This window comes from Mercurialis annua, linkage group LG5, assembly GCF_937616625.2.
Source record: "Mercurialis annua linkage group LG5, ddMerAnnu1.2, whole genome shotgun sequence".
Classification (NCBI taxonomy): Eukaryota; Viridiplantae; Streptophyta; class Magnoliopsida; order Malpighiales; family Euphorbiaceae; genus Mercurialis; species Mercurialis annua.
The window spans coordinates 15,681,500-15,698,750 of NC_065574.1; the positions used below are offsets into that span (position 1 = coordinate 15,681,500).

Genomic DNA, 17,251 nt, shown 5'->3' on the forward strand with positions numbered 1-17,251 from the left:
GTATCAAAATCATACCAATTAACTAGCCCCGAGCTATTAGAAATAACTGAGAACCATAACGTTGATTGGTTTCCTGTTCGAAGCTTCCAAATCCATTTTAAGAGAAGAGACTGATTTTTGAAGCGAAGCGAAGTAATATTTAGACCCCCATATTCCAGCGGGAGACAAATATCTGACCAAGCTACCTTGCTAAATCCCATGTGATCTCCAGAACCACTCCACAAAAATCTCCGCATATATCTTTCGAGAGAATTCACAACTGACTGGGGAATCGAAAATGAGCCAAGGTAATAAACTGGCAAGCTACTAAGAACAGAATTAATTAGAACAAGTCTGCCCGCCGGTGATAACAGTTTGCCTTTCCAAGATGCCAACTGATCAGAGAAATTACAAACAATCGGGTCCCAGAGCTTAGCCTTTATCGATTTACAAGATAATGGTAATCCCAAGTAAATAATTACCAGCATTTCAATTTTACAACGCAGAATCCCAGCAGCAGCATGTAAAGAGTCATCATCAACATTCAATCCAATAATTGAAGATTTATTGAAGTTAATTTGCAAGCCCGATATCAACTCAAAACAACGGAGAATACGCAATAAATTTCTGACCATCTCAAGCTCATTAGGAACAAATAATAAAGTATCATCCGCAAATTGCAGGATAGAAATCGGCTCTGAAAAACCATCCACATGAATTCCATCGATCAAACCCAAATTTGAAGCCTTTGTAAAAACTGCCTTCAAGCCTTCACCTGCCATTACAAAAAGCATCGGAGAGATAGGATCCCCCTGTCTAACTCCCCTTCCCATATTAAAATTCTTAGATGGGCTCCCATTAATTAAAACCGAAAGCTGAGAAGAGTCGAAAAAAGAGGCTATCCACTTAATCCAAAGAGGATCAAAATTCATCTTAGATAACATATTCAGAATGAAATCCCATGAAATAGAGTCAAAAGCCTTTTTAAAATCAAGCTTAATCATGAAAACTTGACTTTTCCGACTATTAATCAAGTGAATAAGCTCAGAAGCAATCATGTGGCAATCGTGTATATTTCTTCCTTTAATAAAACTGAATTGGTTCTCTGAAATAATTAGAGGAAGTAAAGGAGCTAACCTGTTTGCCAGCACTTTCGAAAGAAGCTTGAAGACACCATTAATGAGACTGATAGGTCGAAAATCCTTGATATCAGAAGCCCCTTTCAACTTTGGAATAAGGACCAAGAAAGCCGTATTCAATCCAGGAGGAAATTTTCCAGAGTTGAAGAAATTAGAGAACATGTCCAGAAAGTCATGTTTAATGTATTTCCAAGCTCTCTTATAAAAGTAGAAGTTAAAACCATCAGGACCCGGTGCTTTGTTTTCATCAAAACCTGATAAAGCACCAAAAATTTCATCCTCGGAGAAAGAAGAAACCATGTTCATAGATTGCTCAAAACTGAGACCATGGATAGCAAGACCATCAAGAGAAAAAGGGACCAATCTGTTTTTCCTGTACAAATTTTTATAAAAAATTTGTATGTTGTTTCTGATATCTTCCGGAGAGGAAAAAGAGTGACTATCAACTGTTATTTCGCTAATCAGATTGGACCGAGCGTGAACCAAGGCAATGGTATGAAAGAATTTGGTGTTCTTGTCCCCGAGAAGATTCCAATTGACTCTAGACTTTTGGTGCCAAAGCGATTCGAGTTGCTTTGAAACCAAAGAGAAATCCGCTTGAAGGTCTACCCATTTATTCACTGAAACATCAGTTGCTTGTTGGAAGTCCATATCTGCATCTAGATTATGAATATCCTGCTGAAGTTGTTCAAACCGTGTATTCAGGTTGCCAAAAGAGGTCTTATTGCAAGCTTTAATTATGTTACGAAGTTCACGAAGCTTGATAACTAAGTTCCCTTCCGGGAATTTAGTTGAGATTGCCCTCCAAGAATCACTAATCAAAATCGCAAAAGTCGGATCTTTCCACCAAGCATTAATCGACTTGAAAGGTTTTTGTAATATCCCGTATTTTTTTAAATTAATTTAAAAATAAATAATAATAATATTTTTTTTATTCGTCAAGCTTTAGGTAAAATTTTATTATTATTATTATATATTTTTATTAAATTTTATTTTAGTCGTTCGTTGATTCAATTCGTGTTTGGTTTGTATTATTAAATCAAAAAAAAATAAAATAAGAAAAGAAATGAAAAGGGCCATGCATGCATTCCTCTTCACGTAACAAAGGCCCATTTCTTCTTGTTTTCTTTCTTTAATGATGGGCCCATTCTTTATTAATTTGAAATTCCAATTGTTGTTACAAAACAAGGAATTGCAGGTCGTCTCCCTTATTCATGTGTATTGTCTATGCTTCACGTTTCTTTTTGTTCTAAACCTAAAGCTTCATTAGCCGCCACCCCTTTTCCTTTTCAAACTCAGAAATCATAACCTTCATCATCCAATTCCCATTAGATCCAAGTAACAGTAAGTTGTCTTCTATCTCTCAACTTGCTCTTTGTCTTCGATGTCGTAAATTTACGGTTCTTGATTCTAGCTCATTGTTTTAGCTTCTAATCCGGAAGTTCTTCGACGATTCACATTGACTCGACGTTCTCTTTGATCCCTACGTTTCGGAATCACATACGGTACGTAAAATTTCCCCCGTTCGTCGCCGTTTCAATGTCGGTTTGTTCATGCTTTAACTTCCGTTTTTGGGTATGTTACTGTCAATATAGAATCAGAAACTTAGCGTGTTTATCACAACAAATCCTTGTGTGTATGATCGTGAATTTTTGCTACGAGTTATTGTCGTGCGATGTTAGTTGCGGAATCCTTTGGGGCCGCCGTAGTTGTTCTTGCTTAAGATGGTTACTATAACTTGTTGATGATCCCTTTCATGATATTTGAGTAATGCTACTAAGTTAGGTTGTTTGTGATGCTAAAACAAAAAGGAAAACACAAGACCTAGGTTTAGTTTTAGCTTTAAATCTTGTAATGTTGATTTTGTTTTGGCGGGATTTAGTATATGCAGAGATATGGCTTTGTTCTTTTAAATTGGGGAAGATGGTCAATTGGCCATTTTGGTCACCTAATAAATTAATTGAAATCAATTGATTCCCTAAGTATGTTTTCATTCAATAATAACTTTTCTAAGGTTTCAAATTAAGAATTTACCACTTGAATACGATAATTATTTTAATAATCTAAATTAATATAATTACTCGGGTAATTAAATTTAATTTTGATTAATATATCAATATTGGCTAATTTACATTTTAGCCCCTAAAAGTTTCTAGATATTTATTCAAGTTAATAATTATCTTTTGAACCCTTGTTGAAATTTTTATTTCAGTAAACTAAGAGTGAGTATTAAATTTGATGTTGAATATCAAATTGGCTATAGTACAATTTAGTCCCTAGTTGGCTAAAGTACCATCTAGTCCCTAAACTTTTATAAACTTAAAATAATTAAGTTTTGGTTGTAACTTGGGTTACTTGAATTAAGATATTAAATTCTATTTTAATATAGATAATTGTTTTATTAAAGTATTTTAATTTATAAACTCGGGTTTATAATTTAATAAAGTTTTGATTTGGGTTAGACTGTGGTCGCCCAACAAGTGGGAAGAAGCTTGGTAGTTTTTAATAACTCGGCTGACTCACTAATATGGATTTTAACTCGGATTTATTTAATTATTCTATGTACCATTTTAAATATGTTTATATGATTTGTATTCTATAACTTGAATTATATTTGGAATGCATTTAATATAAGTGTTTATTAAATGTGGTTTGGTTTTGCGTTGTGCTAGTCCTATGTGTTGTCTAGTACTCTTTAGAGTTAGGGTCTGATTTTAATTATGATTTTAATATTTTATTTAGACCCGTCGACTGTTCGTACTTCAGAGGCGAACCAGAGTTAGATTGCTTGTCAGGATCACGTGGATTTAGCAAGCAGTGAGTTTATATCTCTATTTACCTCTTTATTAAGCAAATGTATTATTTTGTATATATATGTATAAGCAGCTTTTGAACTGTTTTCGGCATTGTGGATTTGATTTGGAACGTGCTACTCGATGGGCATCATCGGGACTGCGTGCGCACCGGTAATGATTATGGTATTGAGGTAGGTTCGAGATACGTCTCACCTTAGTGAGGGCACCGGTGGAAGATACGTCTCCTGGGCTCACTATTTATTAAGTGATAGTCGGGGATCGGTTATTGAGATACGTCTCACCGACACGACAATGGATTTAGAATTGTGGTTTAGGGTTTCATTGATAATCCATAATGAAAATGTTTTGTTAAACGTTTTAAAGGTTTTTAACTTAATAAATGTAAATGGTTATATAAACTCTACTCAGTAAATCTGACCCCGTTGTTTTCCCAAATTTTCCAGGTTTATGATTTGAGCTTTGGTAGATCTCCGTTTCTTCATTCTCGGAGGTTCTTTATTTATTTCAGAAATAAAGTGTCGAACTATTTTAAACTCTTAGACCGCAGTAGTAGTTTCATATTATTCATGTCTTAGTCTTACATTTATATTTTAGACTATTGTTGTTGGATTGGTCCAACTATTACTTATCGCTTGTGGCATGATTCAGTGTTATGGAGTTTTTATTATATTGCCATGTTGGAGTTTATTTGAGATAAAGCGTACTTTAAATATATGCTGCTTATCTGTACTGCTAGATTAGGCTGAAGTCTCGGTTGCCCCCGAGCATGTGGTTTTCTGCAGGTACTTTGTTTTAAATGTAATTAAGTTGTTATCCGCAAGGCTTGCTACGGGTTTTGGTACAACCATACCCATACCCTAGCGCCGGTCACGATTCTTGAAAATGGGTCGTGACAAACTTGGTATCAGAGCTTTGGTTTCAAACCAAGGCCTTTTTAAATGTTAATTGTTTAATTATTTTGGCATGCTAAGTGGTTAATTTACCCTAGGAACTACTGCGGAATTAGGATTCGAGTCTTGTCTTTGAAACGTCATCTTTTGTTTTCAAAACTTTCTGCCTACTCCAATAGGAATGTCGTGAGTCAGTCGTGTGAATTTATTTGCTTTATTGTTTACTATATTGTTATTTTCACTTGGGTGAATAAATTTTTTATCATTGTTGATTTCTCGGGAAATCTTAATTGGTGCTTGTTTTATTTCATGCTTGGGTATGAGATTTTATGTGTTATTTAAATTGTTCTTGTTTCATTCTTAGGAATGAATACTCGTACTCGTGCTGCGGCTCAGCAAAATGCTGAAGCTGATGACGCGATCTCTATGGAGGTGGATCAGAATGAACCAGAGGTTCATGCTGGTAGAGGACTAGCAGGCAGAGGCCCAGCTGGTCGGGGTCGAGCTGGTCGAGGTCGTGGTGGCCGAGGCCAAGCTGGCAGAGGTAGAGGCAGAGGCGTAGGACGCGGTGCTGCAGGAGGTGCTCAAGCACCAGGTGTGGCACAACCTGAGTTGGGCGACTTCGACTTCAACACGTTTTTGGCTGGAGTCGCGGCGTTACAACTCAACCAGGTTCAGCTGCAAGCGGGTCAGGTCGCTTTGCAGGATCAGTATGCGGTTTTGGGTCAGATTGCCCAGCAACAGCAACCACAGGCTGGTGGTGCAGCAGTTGGTGGTGTCGGAACCACTGACAGAGATTTGGTTTTGGCTTACATGAGGCTGAAGCCAACTGAGTTTGACGGTTCTGGAGACGCGCTGGATTTTCTCGAGGAGGTTGAGCAGAATGCTCGGCGACTTCAGGCTACTGAGCGTCAGACCGTCGTTCTAGTCGAGATTTCCATGAAGGGTTCAGCTGGTGACTGGTTTCGTGGCTATGTTCATGCTGACATGGCTACCATCTCTTGGGCTCAGTTTGTGGCGAGATTCAGAGCTTTCTTCTTGCCGTTTTCAGTGACAGAGGGTCACAGAGACAGATTGCTTTCACTTACTAGGGATGATAGGTCAGTATCCGAGTATACGACAGAGTTCGTGAGGTTGGGTCGGTTCGCGCCGGACTTGCAGACAGATCAGGAAAGGGTGAACAACAGATACGTAAAAGGCTTAGGGCGCGATTTTGTGAGTCTGCTGACCGAGACACGCAGAGATTTTACAGACGTAGTAGACAGTGCTCGGCGTATGGAGAGCTCGTTGCTGCAGTTTGGGGATATTTCTGGTCCTTCTCAGACCAAGAAGTCTTCTGGCCCTGGACAGCAGAGTGGTGGCGGTAGCTACCAATCGGCACCTTCTCAGTACAAGAACAAGAAGAGGGGTGTGAAGAAGAGTTATCAGCCGTACACCTACAGTTCAGGCAACAGCGGTAGTAGCCGCAGTTTTGGGCGCGGTAACAGCGGAGGCGCTAGTTTTCCTTTCTGTCAGAACTGCAGACGTCGACATCCAGGCGAGTGTCGTTTAGCACCAGGGGGTTGTTTTACTTGTGGCCAGCCGGGTCACTTCGCCAGAGAGTGTCAGGCATCTGGACAGCAGATGTCGGCAGCTAGTGTCGCTCAGCCATCCTATCAGAGTCAGAGACCAGTGTTCTCTGCACCAGCAGGGTTTTCTCAACCTGCTGCTTCTTTTGGTGGCCAGCGGGGCCGAGGTTCTGGAGGGCGTGGTTTTGGAGGCCGTGGCAACGACGGTAGAGGTTCTAGCAGCTATGGTACCGGGCAGAGCTCTCAGCAGCAGAGTCAGGGTCAGGCCAGAGTTTTCGCCTTGACTCCTCAGGATGCTCATGCATCTAACGCAGTGGTGCAAGGTACTCTTCAGATCTCTTTCGTAGATGCACTTGTTTTATTCGATGCGGGTGCAACCCATTCTTTTGTGTCTACGTGTTTTGCTGCTAAGTTGGGTGTAACACCAACAAGTCTGAGTGAACCTTTATCTGTTTCTACCCCTTTGTCTGACTGTGTGGTGGTGGATGTTGTGTATCCATCGTGTTCCGTGGTTATCCATGGAAGAGATTTGCGTGCTGACTTAGTTGTTTTGGATGTTCTTTCATTTGACGTGATTTTGGGGATGGATTGGCTGGCACGCCATTATGCTTCGATCGACTGTCGAGGGAAGTCGGTTGAGTTTCGGATTCCAGGTGATCTACCCTTTTCTTTTCAAGGGGAAAAGGCGGAGACACCGAAGAATCTGATTTCTGCGATCAAGGCAAAGCGGATGATGAGTAAGGGTTGTCAAGCTTTCTTAGCAGTGGTTCGAGACATGGATGCTGAGGTGGGCAGTATGAACACTGTCCCTATAGTGAACGAGTTCACTGACGTATTTCCAGAGGAGTTGCCTGGATTACCACCTGATCGGGATATCGAGTTCTGCATTGACGTTGTTCCTGGAACTGGTCCTATTTCGATACCGCCGTATCGGATGGCTCCTGCTGAGCTGAAGGAGTTAAAGGAGCAGTTACAAGAACTTCTGGACAGTGGCTTCATCAGACCGAGTACTTCTCCATGGGGTGCTCCAGTTCTGTTTGTTAAGAAGAAGGATGGTTCCTTTCGGCTTTGTATCGACTACAGGCAGTTGAATAAGGCTACCATCAAGAACAGATATCCTCTCCCTCGCATCGACGACTTGTTTGATCAGTTGCAGGGTGCGAAGTGCTTTTCCAAGATTGACTTGAGATCCGGGTATCATCAACTTCGGATTCGAGATGTCGATGTGCCTAAGACTGCTTTCAGAACGCGTTATGGGCATTTCGAGTTTCTAGTCATGTCGTTTGGGTTGACTAACGCACCAGCAGCGTTTATGGACATGATGAATCGGGTTTTCAAGCCGTTTTTGGATCAGTTTGTTATCGTCTTCATTGATGACATCCTGATTTATTCTCGGAGTGAGGAGGAGCATGCTTATCACTTGAGGACTATACTACAGACCTTGCGAGAGCATCAGTTGTATGCTAAGTTCTCAAAGTGCGAGTTTTGGCTGGAACAGGTTACCTTCTTAGGACACGTGGTGTCGAAGGATGGGATCAAGGTAGATCCGAAGAAGATTGAGGCGGTTATGGATTGGCAGAGGCCGAGGTCAGTTACCGAGATCAGGAGTTTTCTTGGGTTAGCTGGCTACTACCGTCGGTTCGTGCAGGATTTTTCTCGAATATCTGCACCTTTGACTAAGCTGACACAGAAGGGTGTTAAGTTTGAGTGGACCGACAAGTGTGAGGCAAGTTTCGAGAAGCTGAAGGAGATTCTGACTACAGCTCCTGTTTTGGCGTTGCCTTCTGGCATAGAGGGTTTTACTGTGTACTGCGATGCTTCTTGGATTGGCTTAGGTTGCGTGTTGATGCAACATGGACAGGTGATCGCCTATGCTTCTCGTCAGCTGAAGAAGCATGAGGTGAATTACCCTACACATGACCTGGAGTTAGCTGCTGTAGTTTTTGCTCTGAAGATCTGGAGGCACTACTTGTACGGTGCGACTTGCGAGATCTTCACTGATCACAAGAGTCTGAAGTACATCTTTGATCAGCGAGAGTTGAATCTGAGACAGAGGAGGTGGCTAGAGTTGCTGAAAGACTACGACTGTACTATTCAGTATCATCCTGGTAAGGCTAATGTGGTGGCCGATGCATTGAGTCGCAAGTCTTCGGGCAGCTTAGCCCATATTTCTGAGGTTGGACGTAGACCTATGGTTAGAGAGTGGCATGGTTTGATAGCTTCGGGCTACGGTTTTCAGGTTTCTCAGAATGGGAGTTTGTTGGCACAACTGCAGGTGCAGCCGGTTTTGATTGATAGGATTAAAGCTTTACAAGCTGAGGATCCACAATTGAAACGGATAATGGATGAGATCCATCTGGATGGGAATTCCGAGTTTATTTTTATTGACGGAGTTCTCAGGTTTGGTTCTAGACTGTGCGTTCCGGATTTGGATGGTTTGAGAGACCAGATTCTGGAGGAAGCGCATAGGTCAGCTTACAGTGTTCATCCGGGATCTACCAAGATGTACCATGACCTCAAGGGTACGTATTGGTGGAGCGGAATGAAGAAAGATGTTGCAGAGTACGTTTCCAAGTGTTTGACTTGCCAGCAGGTGAAGCTGGAACATCAGAGACCTTTTGGCTATCTGCAGCCACTACCTATTCCAGAGTGGAAGTGGGAGCGGATTGCCATGGACTTTGTTGTTGGTTTACCACGTACTCGACAGGGGTACGATTCCATCTGGGTGATAGTTGATCGTATGACCAAGTCAGCTCATTTCCTTCCGATCAAGGTTTCGTATCCTGCTTCTAAGTTGGCTCAGTTGTACATCGACAAGATTGTCAGTTTGCATGGTGTACCGGTTTCGATTGTTTCTGACAGAGGTTCTGTTTTCACTTCGAGGTTCTGGAAAGCGTTACAGGGGTCCTTGGGTTCTCGGTTGGATTTCAGTACAGCTTTTCACCCTCAGACTGACGGTCAGTCTGAGAGGACTATTCAGACATTGGAGGATATGCTCAGGATGTGCATTCTTGATTTTCAGGGTAGCTGGGATACTCATTTGCCGTTGATTGAGTTTTCCTACAACAACAGTTACCATGCAAGCATTGAGATGGCACCTTATGAGGCTTTGTACGGACGCAAATGTCGATCTCCTATCTGCTGGGAAGAGGTCGGTGAGCGGAAGTTGTCTGGTGCTGAGATTATTCAGATAACCTCAGAGAAGGTACCGTTGATAAAACGGAGGTTGGAGACAGCTTTTAGTCGGCATAAGAGTTATGCAGATCCGAAGAGGAAAGACATCGAGTTTCAGGTAGGAGACTTTGTGTTTCTTCGGGTTTCGCCTATGAAAGGCGTGGTTCGTTTTGGTGTCAAGGGAAAGTTGGCACCGAGGTATATTGGTCCTTATGAGATTTCAGAAAGGATTGGAGCTGTGGCTTATCGTCTGGTTCTGCCGCCAGACATGTCTTTAGTGCATCCTGTATTTCATGTGTCTATGTTGAGGAAGTGCATTTCTGATCCTTCGCACGTGATTGTGCCTCAGAGCGTTGAGATTGACCAGGAGCTGTCCTATGAGGAACAGCCAGTTGAGATTGTCGATACGCAAGTGCGTAGATTACGGAACAAGGAGATTCCGATGGTCAAAGTTCTGTGGCGGAATCATTCTGTTGAGGAGTGCACTTGGGAGACGGAGTCCGTTATGCGGAAACGTTATCCTTTCCTCTTTCCTTGAGGTACATGTATTTCTATTCACGAAATTAGATTAATTGTTTCTGTGTTTGGTGTGTTTTTATGTTTATTTGTTTGTGTTTAAATTCGTGGACGAATTTTTAATAAGTTGGGGAGAATGTAATATCCCGTATTTTTTTAAATTAATTTAAAAATAAATAATAATAATATTTTTTTTATTCGTCAAGCTTTAGGTAAAATTTTATTATTATTATTATATATTTTTATTAAATTTTATTTTAGTCGTTCGTTGATTCAATTCGTGTTTGGTTTGTATTATTAAATCAAAAAAAAATAAAATAAGAAAAGAAATGAAAAGGGCCATGCATGCATTCCTCTTCACGTAACAAAGGCCCATTTCTTCTTGTTTTCTTTCTTTAATGATGGGCCCATTCTTTATTAATTTGAAATTCCAATTGTTGTTACAAAACAAGGAATTGCAGGTCGTCTCCCTTATTCATGTGTATTGGCTATGCTTCACGTTTCTTTTTGTTCTAAACCTAAAGCTTCATTAGCCGCCGCCCCTTTTCCTTTTCAAACTCAGAAATCATAACCTTCATCATCCAATTCCCATTAGATCCAAGTAACAGTAAGTTGTCTTCTATCTCTCAACTTGCTCTTTGTCTTCGATGTCGTAAATTTACGGTTCTTGATTCTAGCTCATTGTTTTAGCTTCTAATCCGGAAGTTCTTCGACGATTCACATTGACTCGACGTTCTCTTTGATCCCTACGTTTCGGAATCACATACGGTACGTAAAATTTCCCCCGTTCGTCGCCGTTTCAATGTCGGTTTGTTCATGCTTTAACTTCCGTTTTTGGGTATGTTACTGTCAATATAGAATCAGAAACTTAGCGTGTTTATCACAACAAATCCTTGTGTGTATGATCGTGAATTTTTGCTACGAGTTATTGTCGTGCGATGTTAGTTGCGGAATCCTTTGGGGCCGCCGTAGTTGTTCTTGCTTAAGATGGTTACTATAACTTGTTGATGATCCCTTTCATGATATTTGAGTAATGCTACTAAGTTAGGTTGTTTGTGATGCTAAAACAAAAAGGAAAACACAAGACCTAGGTTTAGTTTTAGCTTTAAATCTTGTAATGTTGATTTTGTTTTGGCGGGATTTAGTATATGCAGAGATATGGCTTTGTTCTTTTAAATTGGGGAAGATGGTCAATTGGCCATTTTGGTCACCTAATAAATTAATTGAAATCAATTGATTCCCTAAGTATGTTTTCATTCAATAATAACTTTTCTAAGGTTTCAAATTAAGAATTTACCACTTGAATACGATAATTATTTTAATAATCTAAATTAATATAATTACTCGGGTAATTAAATTTAATTTTGATTAATATATCAATATTGGCTAATTTACATTTTAGCCCCTAAAAGTTTCTAGATATTTATTCAAGTTAATAATTATCTTTTGAACCCTTGTTGAAATTTTTATTTCAGTAAACTAAGAGTGAGTATTAAATTTGATGTTGAATATCAAATTGGCTATAGTACAATTTAGTCCCTAGTTGGCTAAAGTACCATCTAGTCCCTAAACTTTTATAAACTTAAAATAATTAAGTTTTGGTTGTAACTTGGGTTACTTGAATTAAGATATTAAATTCTATTTTAATATAGATAATTGTTTTATTAAAGTATTTTAATTTATAAACTCGGGTTTATAATTTAATAAAGTTTTGATTTGGGTTAGACTGTGGTCGCCCAACAAGTGGGAAGAAGCTTGGTAGTTTTTAATAACTCGGCTGACTCACTAATATGGATTTTAACTCGGATTTATTTAATTATTCTATGTACCATTTTAAATATGTTTATATGATTTGTATTCTATAACTTGAATTATATTTGGAATGCATTTAATATAAGTGTTTATTAAATGTGGTTTGGTTTTGCGTTGTGCTAGTCCTATGTGTTGTCTAGTACTCTTTAGAGTTAGGGTCTGATTTTAATTATGATTTTAATATTTTATTTAGACCCGTCGACTGTTCGTACTTCAGAGGCGAACCAGAGTTAGATTGCTTGTCAGGATCACGTGGATTTAGCAAGCAGTGAGTTTATATCTCTATTTACCTCTTTATTAAGCAAATGTATTATTTTGTATATATATGTATAAGCAGCTTTTGAACTGTTTTCGGCATTGTGGATTTGATTTGGAACGTGCTACTCGATGGGCATCATCGGGACTGCGTGCGCACCGGTAATGATTATGGTATTGAGGTAGGTTCGAGATACGTCTCACCTTAGTGAGGGCACCGGTGGAAGATACGTCTCCTGGGCTCACTATTTATTAAGTGATAGTCGGGGATCGGTTATTGAGATACGTCTCACCGACACGACAATGGATTTAGAATTGTGGTTTAGGGTTTCATTGATAATCCATAATGAAAATGTTTTGTTAAACGTTTTAAAGGTTTTTAACTTAATAAATGTAAATGGTTATATAAACTCTACTCAGTAAATCTGACCCCGTTGTTTTCCCAAATTTTCCAGGTTTATGATTTGAGCTTTGGTAGATCTCCGTTTCTTCATTCTCGGAGGTTCTTTATTTATTTCAGAAATAAAGTGTCGAACTATTTTAAACTCTTAGACCGCAGTAGTAGTTTCATATTATTCATGTCTTAGTCTTACATTTATATTTTAGACTATTGTTGTTGGATTGGTCCAACTATTACTTATCGCTTGTGGCATGATTCAGTGTTATGGAGTTTTTATTATATTGCCATGTTGGAGTTTATTTGAGATAAAGCGTACTTTAAATATATGCTGCTTATCTGTAGTGCTAGATTAGGCTGAAGTCTCGGTTGCCCCCGAGCATGTGGTTTTCTGCAGGTACTTTGTTTTAAATGTAATTAAGTTGTTATCCGCAAGGCTTGCTACGGGTTTTGGTACAACCATACCCATACCCTAGCGCCGGTCACGATTCTTGAAAATGGGTCGTGACAGTTTTGGACCCCAATCAACAACCGACGCCGAGGACAATAAAAGAGGGACATGGTCTGAAAAGTTTCTAGGGAGAGCTTTCAAAATTAGATAAGGCCAAACTGAAAAAACCGTGGGCGAAACGAAGCATCTGTCAATTCGTGACCGGGAAGTCCTATTTTGCCAAGTAAACATACGACCAGTTAAGTGAACTTCTGTCAAGTTCGAGCTCTGAATAAAGTCATTAAACTCCCTCATTCCTGTAGTGTAGCCCGTATGATTCATCCTTTCTTCCGGGTGAATTATCTCATTAAAATCTCCCATCATTAAGCAAGTTCTGTCAGTCAATAATTCTTGCTTGATATTTAACCAAAGAGAAGATCTATCTGCTGCCAAAGTGTTGCCATAAACCAAAATAAACCTGAAATGAATAGAAGAAATATCGAAATCAATACTTAGCCATCTCTGACTAGTGAAAATGCGAGAAGGAGCTATGATGTTCGAATCCCAGATACAAATAAGGCCTCCCGAAGCTCCCAAAGACGGAGAAAAACAATAACCATAATTAGTTGACTGCCAAAGACGACTAATCAAATACTCATCAAAAGTTTCTTTTTTTGTTTCAATCAAGCCAATGATTGAAAGATAATTCTTAGACACAAGAGAACGGATAATTTGTTGTTTCCTTGGGTAAGTTAAACCTCCACGACAGTTCCATGCGATACAATTTAGTTGTGCAATCATTAAAAAGAAATAAAAACCTTGATGCAGAAAATCTGTAAATCACAGATTAGGTGTCTCCTTGTCTAGAGCCTGGATAAGAAGCCTCAAAATTTCATCTTGATTCTCAGCAGAGAAGAGTCCCAATTGCATGCCAATGTCCCATGTTTTCTTGGCCTCAGATGAAATTACTGTATTTTGGGATCCTTGGATGTTGCTCTGTGTGTTTTGGAGGTTCCTGCCTGATTGCAAGGTAGCTGAGCTGCTAGAATTCAAAAGAGGGACTGATTTAGCTTTCTTCCTTTGCGTGATGAAAAAAGAATCTGGGTTTGGGAATGTTGCTTTCGAATTAATTGAGTTAACCGATGTATCACTTGATGTCGTTTAAAAATGCTGGGAATTTCTCTCAGATTGAAGCATAGGGGAAGGTGTAGTCTGTTTGTCCACAGTATCATCCACTTTAGTCTCCTCAAAACCAGTCTGTGTTACATCTTCCGAATCCGAGTCTGAGTCATCTGATATATCCGCCAAGAGAACTGGGCTGTCAGAATCACTAACATGGATCATAGACTCTTTGCCATCAATTATAATAGGAATGTCACAATCAATTCTGGTATGAGCAGCTGAAATTAAGACTAATCCCAGATCCATCCTCTCCTTGTTTAGAATCATTGGTGCAACAACGATAGAATTACCAATTCTATTGCCAATTAGGAGGAAAAAATCCTCTCCCCAGGCCTTAATAGGAGTACCCGAAATTGCTATCCAGACGAATCGATCCCCCGAGTTAAAATATCCATCCCAAGCCTTGATAGCAGAAAAGAACCTAGATAGAGTACCCGAAATTGTCATGAAGGATATTATGGATACTGGAATATTGTTTTGATCACTTGTGTGGTGAAAGATTAATGCTCGTATATGTTTTTAGTTAATGTTGTTTAGGAATTTATGATATTAACTTAAAAAAACTAATTATTAAAAAAAGAAAAACATAAAAAACTAAAGAAGAATTTGTATATTATTGTTATTCTATTTCGGTATTTAATTTAGTTAGTATTTAAGGACATTAGTGTCGTTAATTATTATAAGGGTTAATTACATATAAAATCATGATCTTTGCGCCAAGTTTCAAAAATAACATAACCTTTGAAATGTGTCAATTATAGACACCACCTTTTATTTTTTTTCAAAAATAACATCGGCAATTTTTAGTGGCATTTTTGCTGACGTGACATGACACGTGGCAGACCCATCGGGTGTCCAAGTCAGCAAAATTTCACCAAAAAATGTGCCCATGATGAAATTGAAAAAAATGAAAGGTGATGTCTATAATTGACACGTTTTAAAGATGATGTTATTTTTGAAACTTGGTGTAAAGGTTATGATTTTATATGTAATTAACCCTTATTATAAATAGTTATTTTAGTTAATACTCTAACTCTAATAATATCTTAATAGTTTTTAATTAATAAAGAACATTAGCGTAAATGTGCTTGTCAGATAATTGTTTAGAGTACTAAACTCAAATAGACCATTTTACTATTAATAATTTTTAATTTAATTGTTATTTAATCGTTTAGAATTTTAATTGAGTTAAATTAGTTTTAGTAAATTATTAATTTAATTATTATTTAATATTATATTTTCTACTAATAAAGTAGACGACTCCTAATTAACTATTATATCAATAATTATTTTAATAATTAATATTTAAATAAAATTTATAACTATAAAAATAATTATTAACTAAACATACATATAATATTTTGACGAATCATACTACGAGTTACGTTACGAGTTACATGTGAAACACGTAAAGTAAGACTAGTTTATTTATGGCTTAATGGCAAAAAAATCCAAACCTTTACGACTTGTTGCAATTATATCCAAACCTTTTAATTTTTGTAATAATATCCAAAATACATTATTTTATTGCAATAATATCCAAATTGCACTTTCTATGTGATTTTTTTTTTTGAGTTTTTTTGCTATTTTTTGGGACTTTTAATATATTATTATACATCAAAACATAATAATAGCATAATATCTTAATTAAAAACAACAAGTGTAACCATCAATTTGACTATTATTGCTACAAAAAATACAATTTGAATATTATTTTAATAAAAAAATGCAATTTGAATATTTTTGCAAAAATTTAAGAGAAAATTACAGAAATATTACAAAAGCGGTACTTTATTTCTCTAATAGCCACTTTGTGAAATTTTTACATTTTATGTCCTTTTGTAGTTTACATCTTATGACCAAACTTATTTATTTATTTCATAGTGTCATTTGCTCTTAAACCTACACATGTCCCATTAAGGAAACAAATTATACAGATCTACTATGATTATCTTCTTACTTTCCTTAATCTCTTCCAATTTATTATCATTCAAATCAAACATACACGGTTAATCGATTCTGAAATTACCTAAATTGTTTTCATTTATGGTTCCCTCTCAGTATTTGTTTCCTACGAATGGCTCATTAAAATAACTATGACGAGAAGAGAGGAAGAGGAACTACCATCGGTGCCGCCGTTTCAAAAAAAAAATTGGTAAAATCTAATAGATCTACACCTCAATATTGTAGGCGTAATTTTTTGAAGGAATAATTAATTACTGGACCATTCATGCTCAAGATTTACAAATAAGTGAATATTATAGATTGTTGTTCTTCTTCTTGCTAAAGATGATTTTCACTTTACTAATTTAATAGTTGCCCTTTGCTATTTATATTATTCATGTAATTTTATTTTACAATTTTTTTTAACATTAGTTTTAATGGTGACTGGGGTTGAGTCCACTGTTCTCAATTTAAATGTCCAAATTTCTCTTTTATCTTAACATGTCTTAAAATTTTCTAAAATTTTTGATTTTGGACCATCATTCTCTTTGTGGCCCTGTCTTTGTAAATAAATATACTTATATTTGAACTTTTTTTTCAACTATGTTGCTTGATTCAAATTAGGCTATAATTATTTCGATGCGAAAAAAATTGTGGAGCTATTTCGATGTGAAAAAATTGTCATTTGGTTGTAAAAAGTTTAAAATACTTCGTTTTATTTTGAAATTTTGAGATGTATAATGTTATGAATTCTTAGAATTTTTGAGGCGCATCTTTACTGTTTTTGAGATGTATGTTATCTGTTTTTCAGATGTATTTGAAATGTATTGTTTTTATATCTTTGTATGTATTATGTAATATTATTAATCTGTTTTTACTTATTGATTTTTCTCATTTGTTTTGCAGTTTGATGAGTTGATCAATATTTTTTGCAAAAAATTTAGTCTACTTCCTTTATTTTGAAGAATGTAGCTGAGCTAGTTTTGAGATGTATATGTGCTGTTTTTTAGACGTATCTGAAATGTTTTTAAAATGTACATGATTTGTTTTTTGAGATGTATTCGAATTATTTCTGAGATTTAATTTGTTATGTAAATTAGAAAAATGTAAAAATTTACATTTTTGATATAAACTCACATGTGTAAGATT

The 17,251-nt window shown here is 37.4% G+C and overlaps 2 long non-coding RNA genes across 2 annotated transcripts; both read left to right on the forward strand.

The window, feature by feature from the left end:
* The first annotated feature begins 2,330 nt into the window (after positions 1–2,330).
* LOC126680357 (uncharacterized) lies at positions 2,331–5,037 on the forward strand. The gene is made up of 4 exons (XR_007641115.2): positions 2,331–2,462; positions 2,546–2,623; positions 3,861–3,935; positions 4,378–5,037. It is a non-coding gene; the product is annotated as an uncharacterized LOC126680357 (long non-coding RNA).
* A 5,262-nt stretch (positions 5,038–10,299) lies between these two features.
* On the forward strand, positions 10,300–12,812 carry LOC130015590 (uncharacterized). The gene is made up of 4 exons (XR_008790792.1): positions 10,300–10,689; positions 10,773–10,850; positions 12,088–12,162; positions 12,605–12,812. It is a non-coding gene; the product is annotated as an uncharacterized LOC130015590 (long non-coding RNA).
* Positions 12,813–17,251: the final 4,439 nt, after the last annotated feature.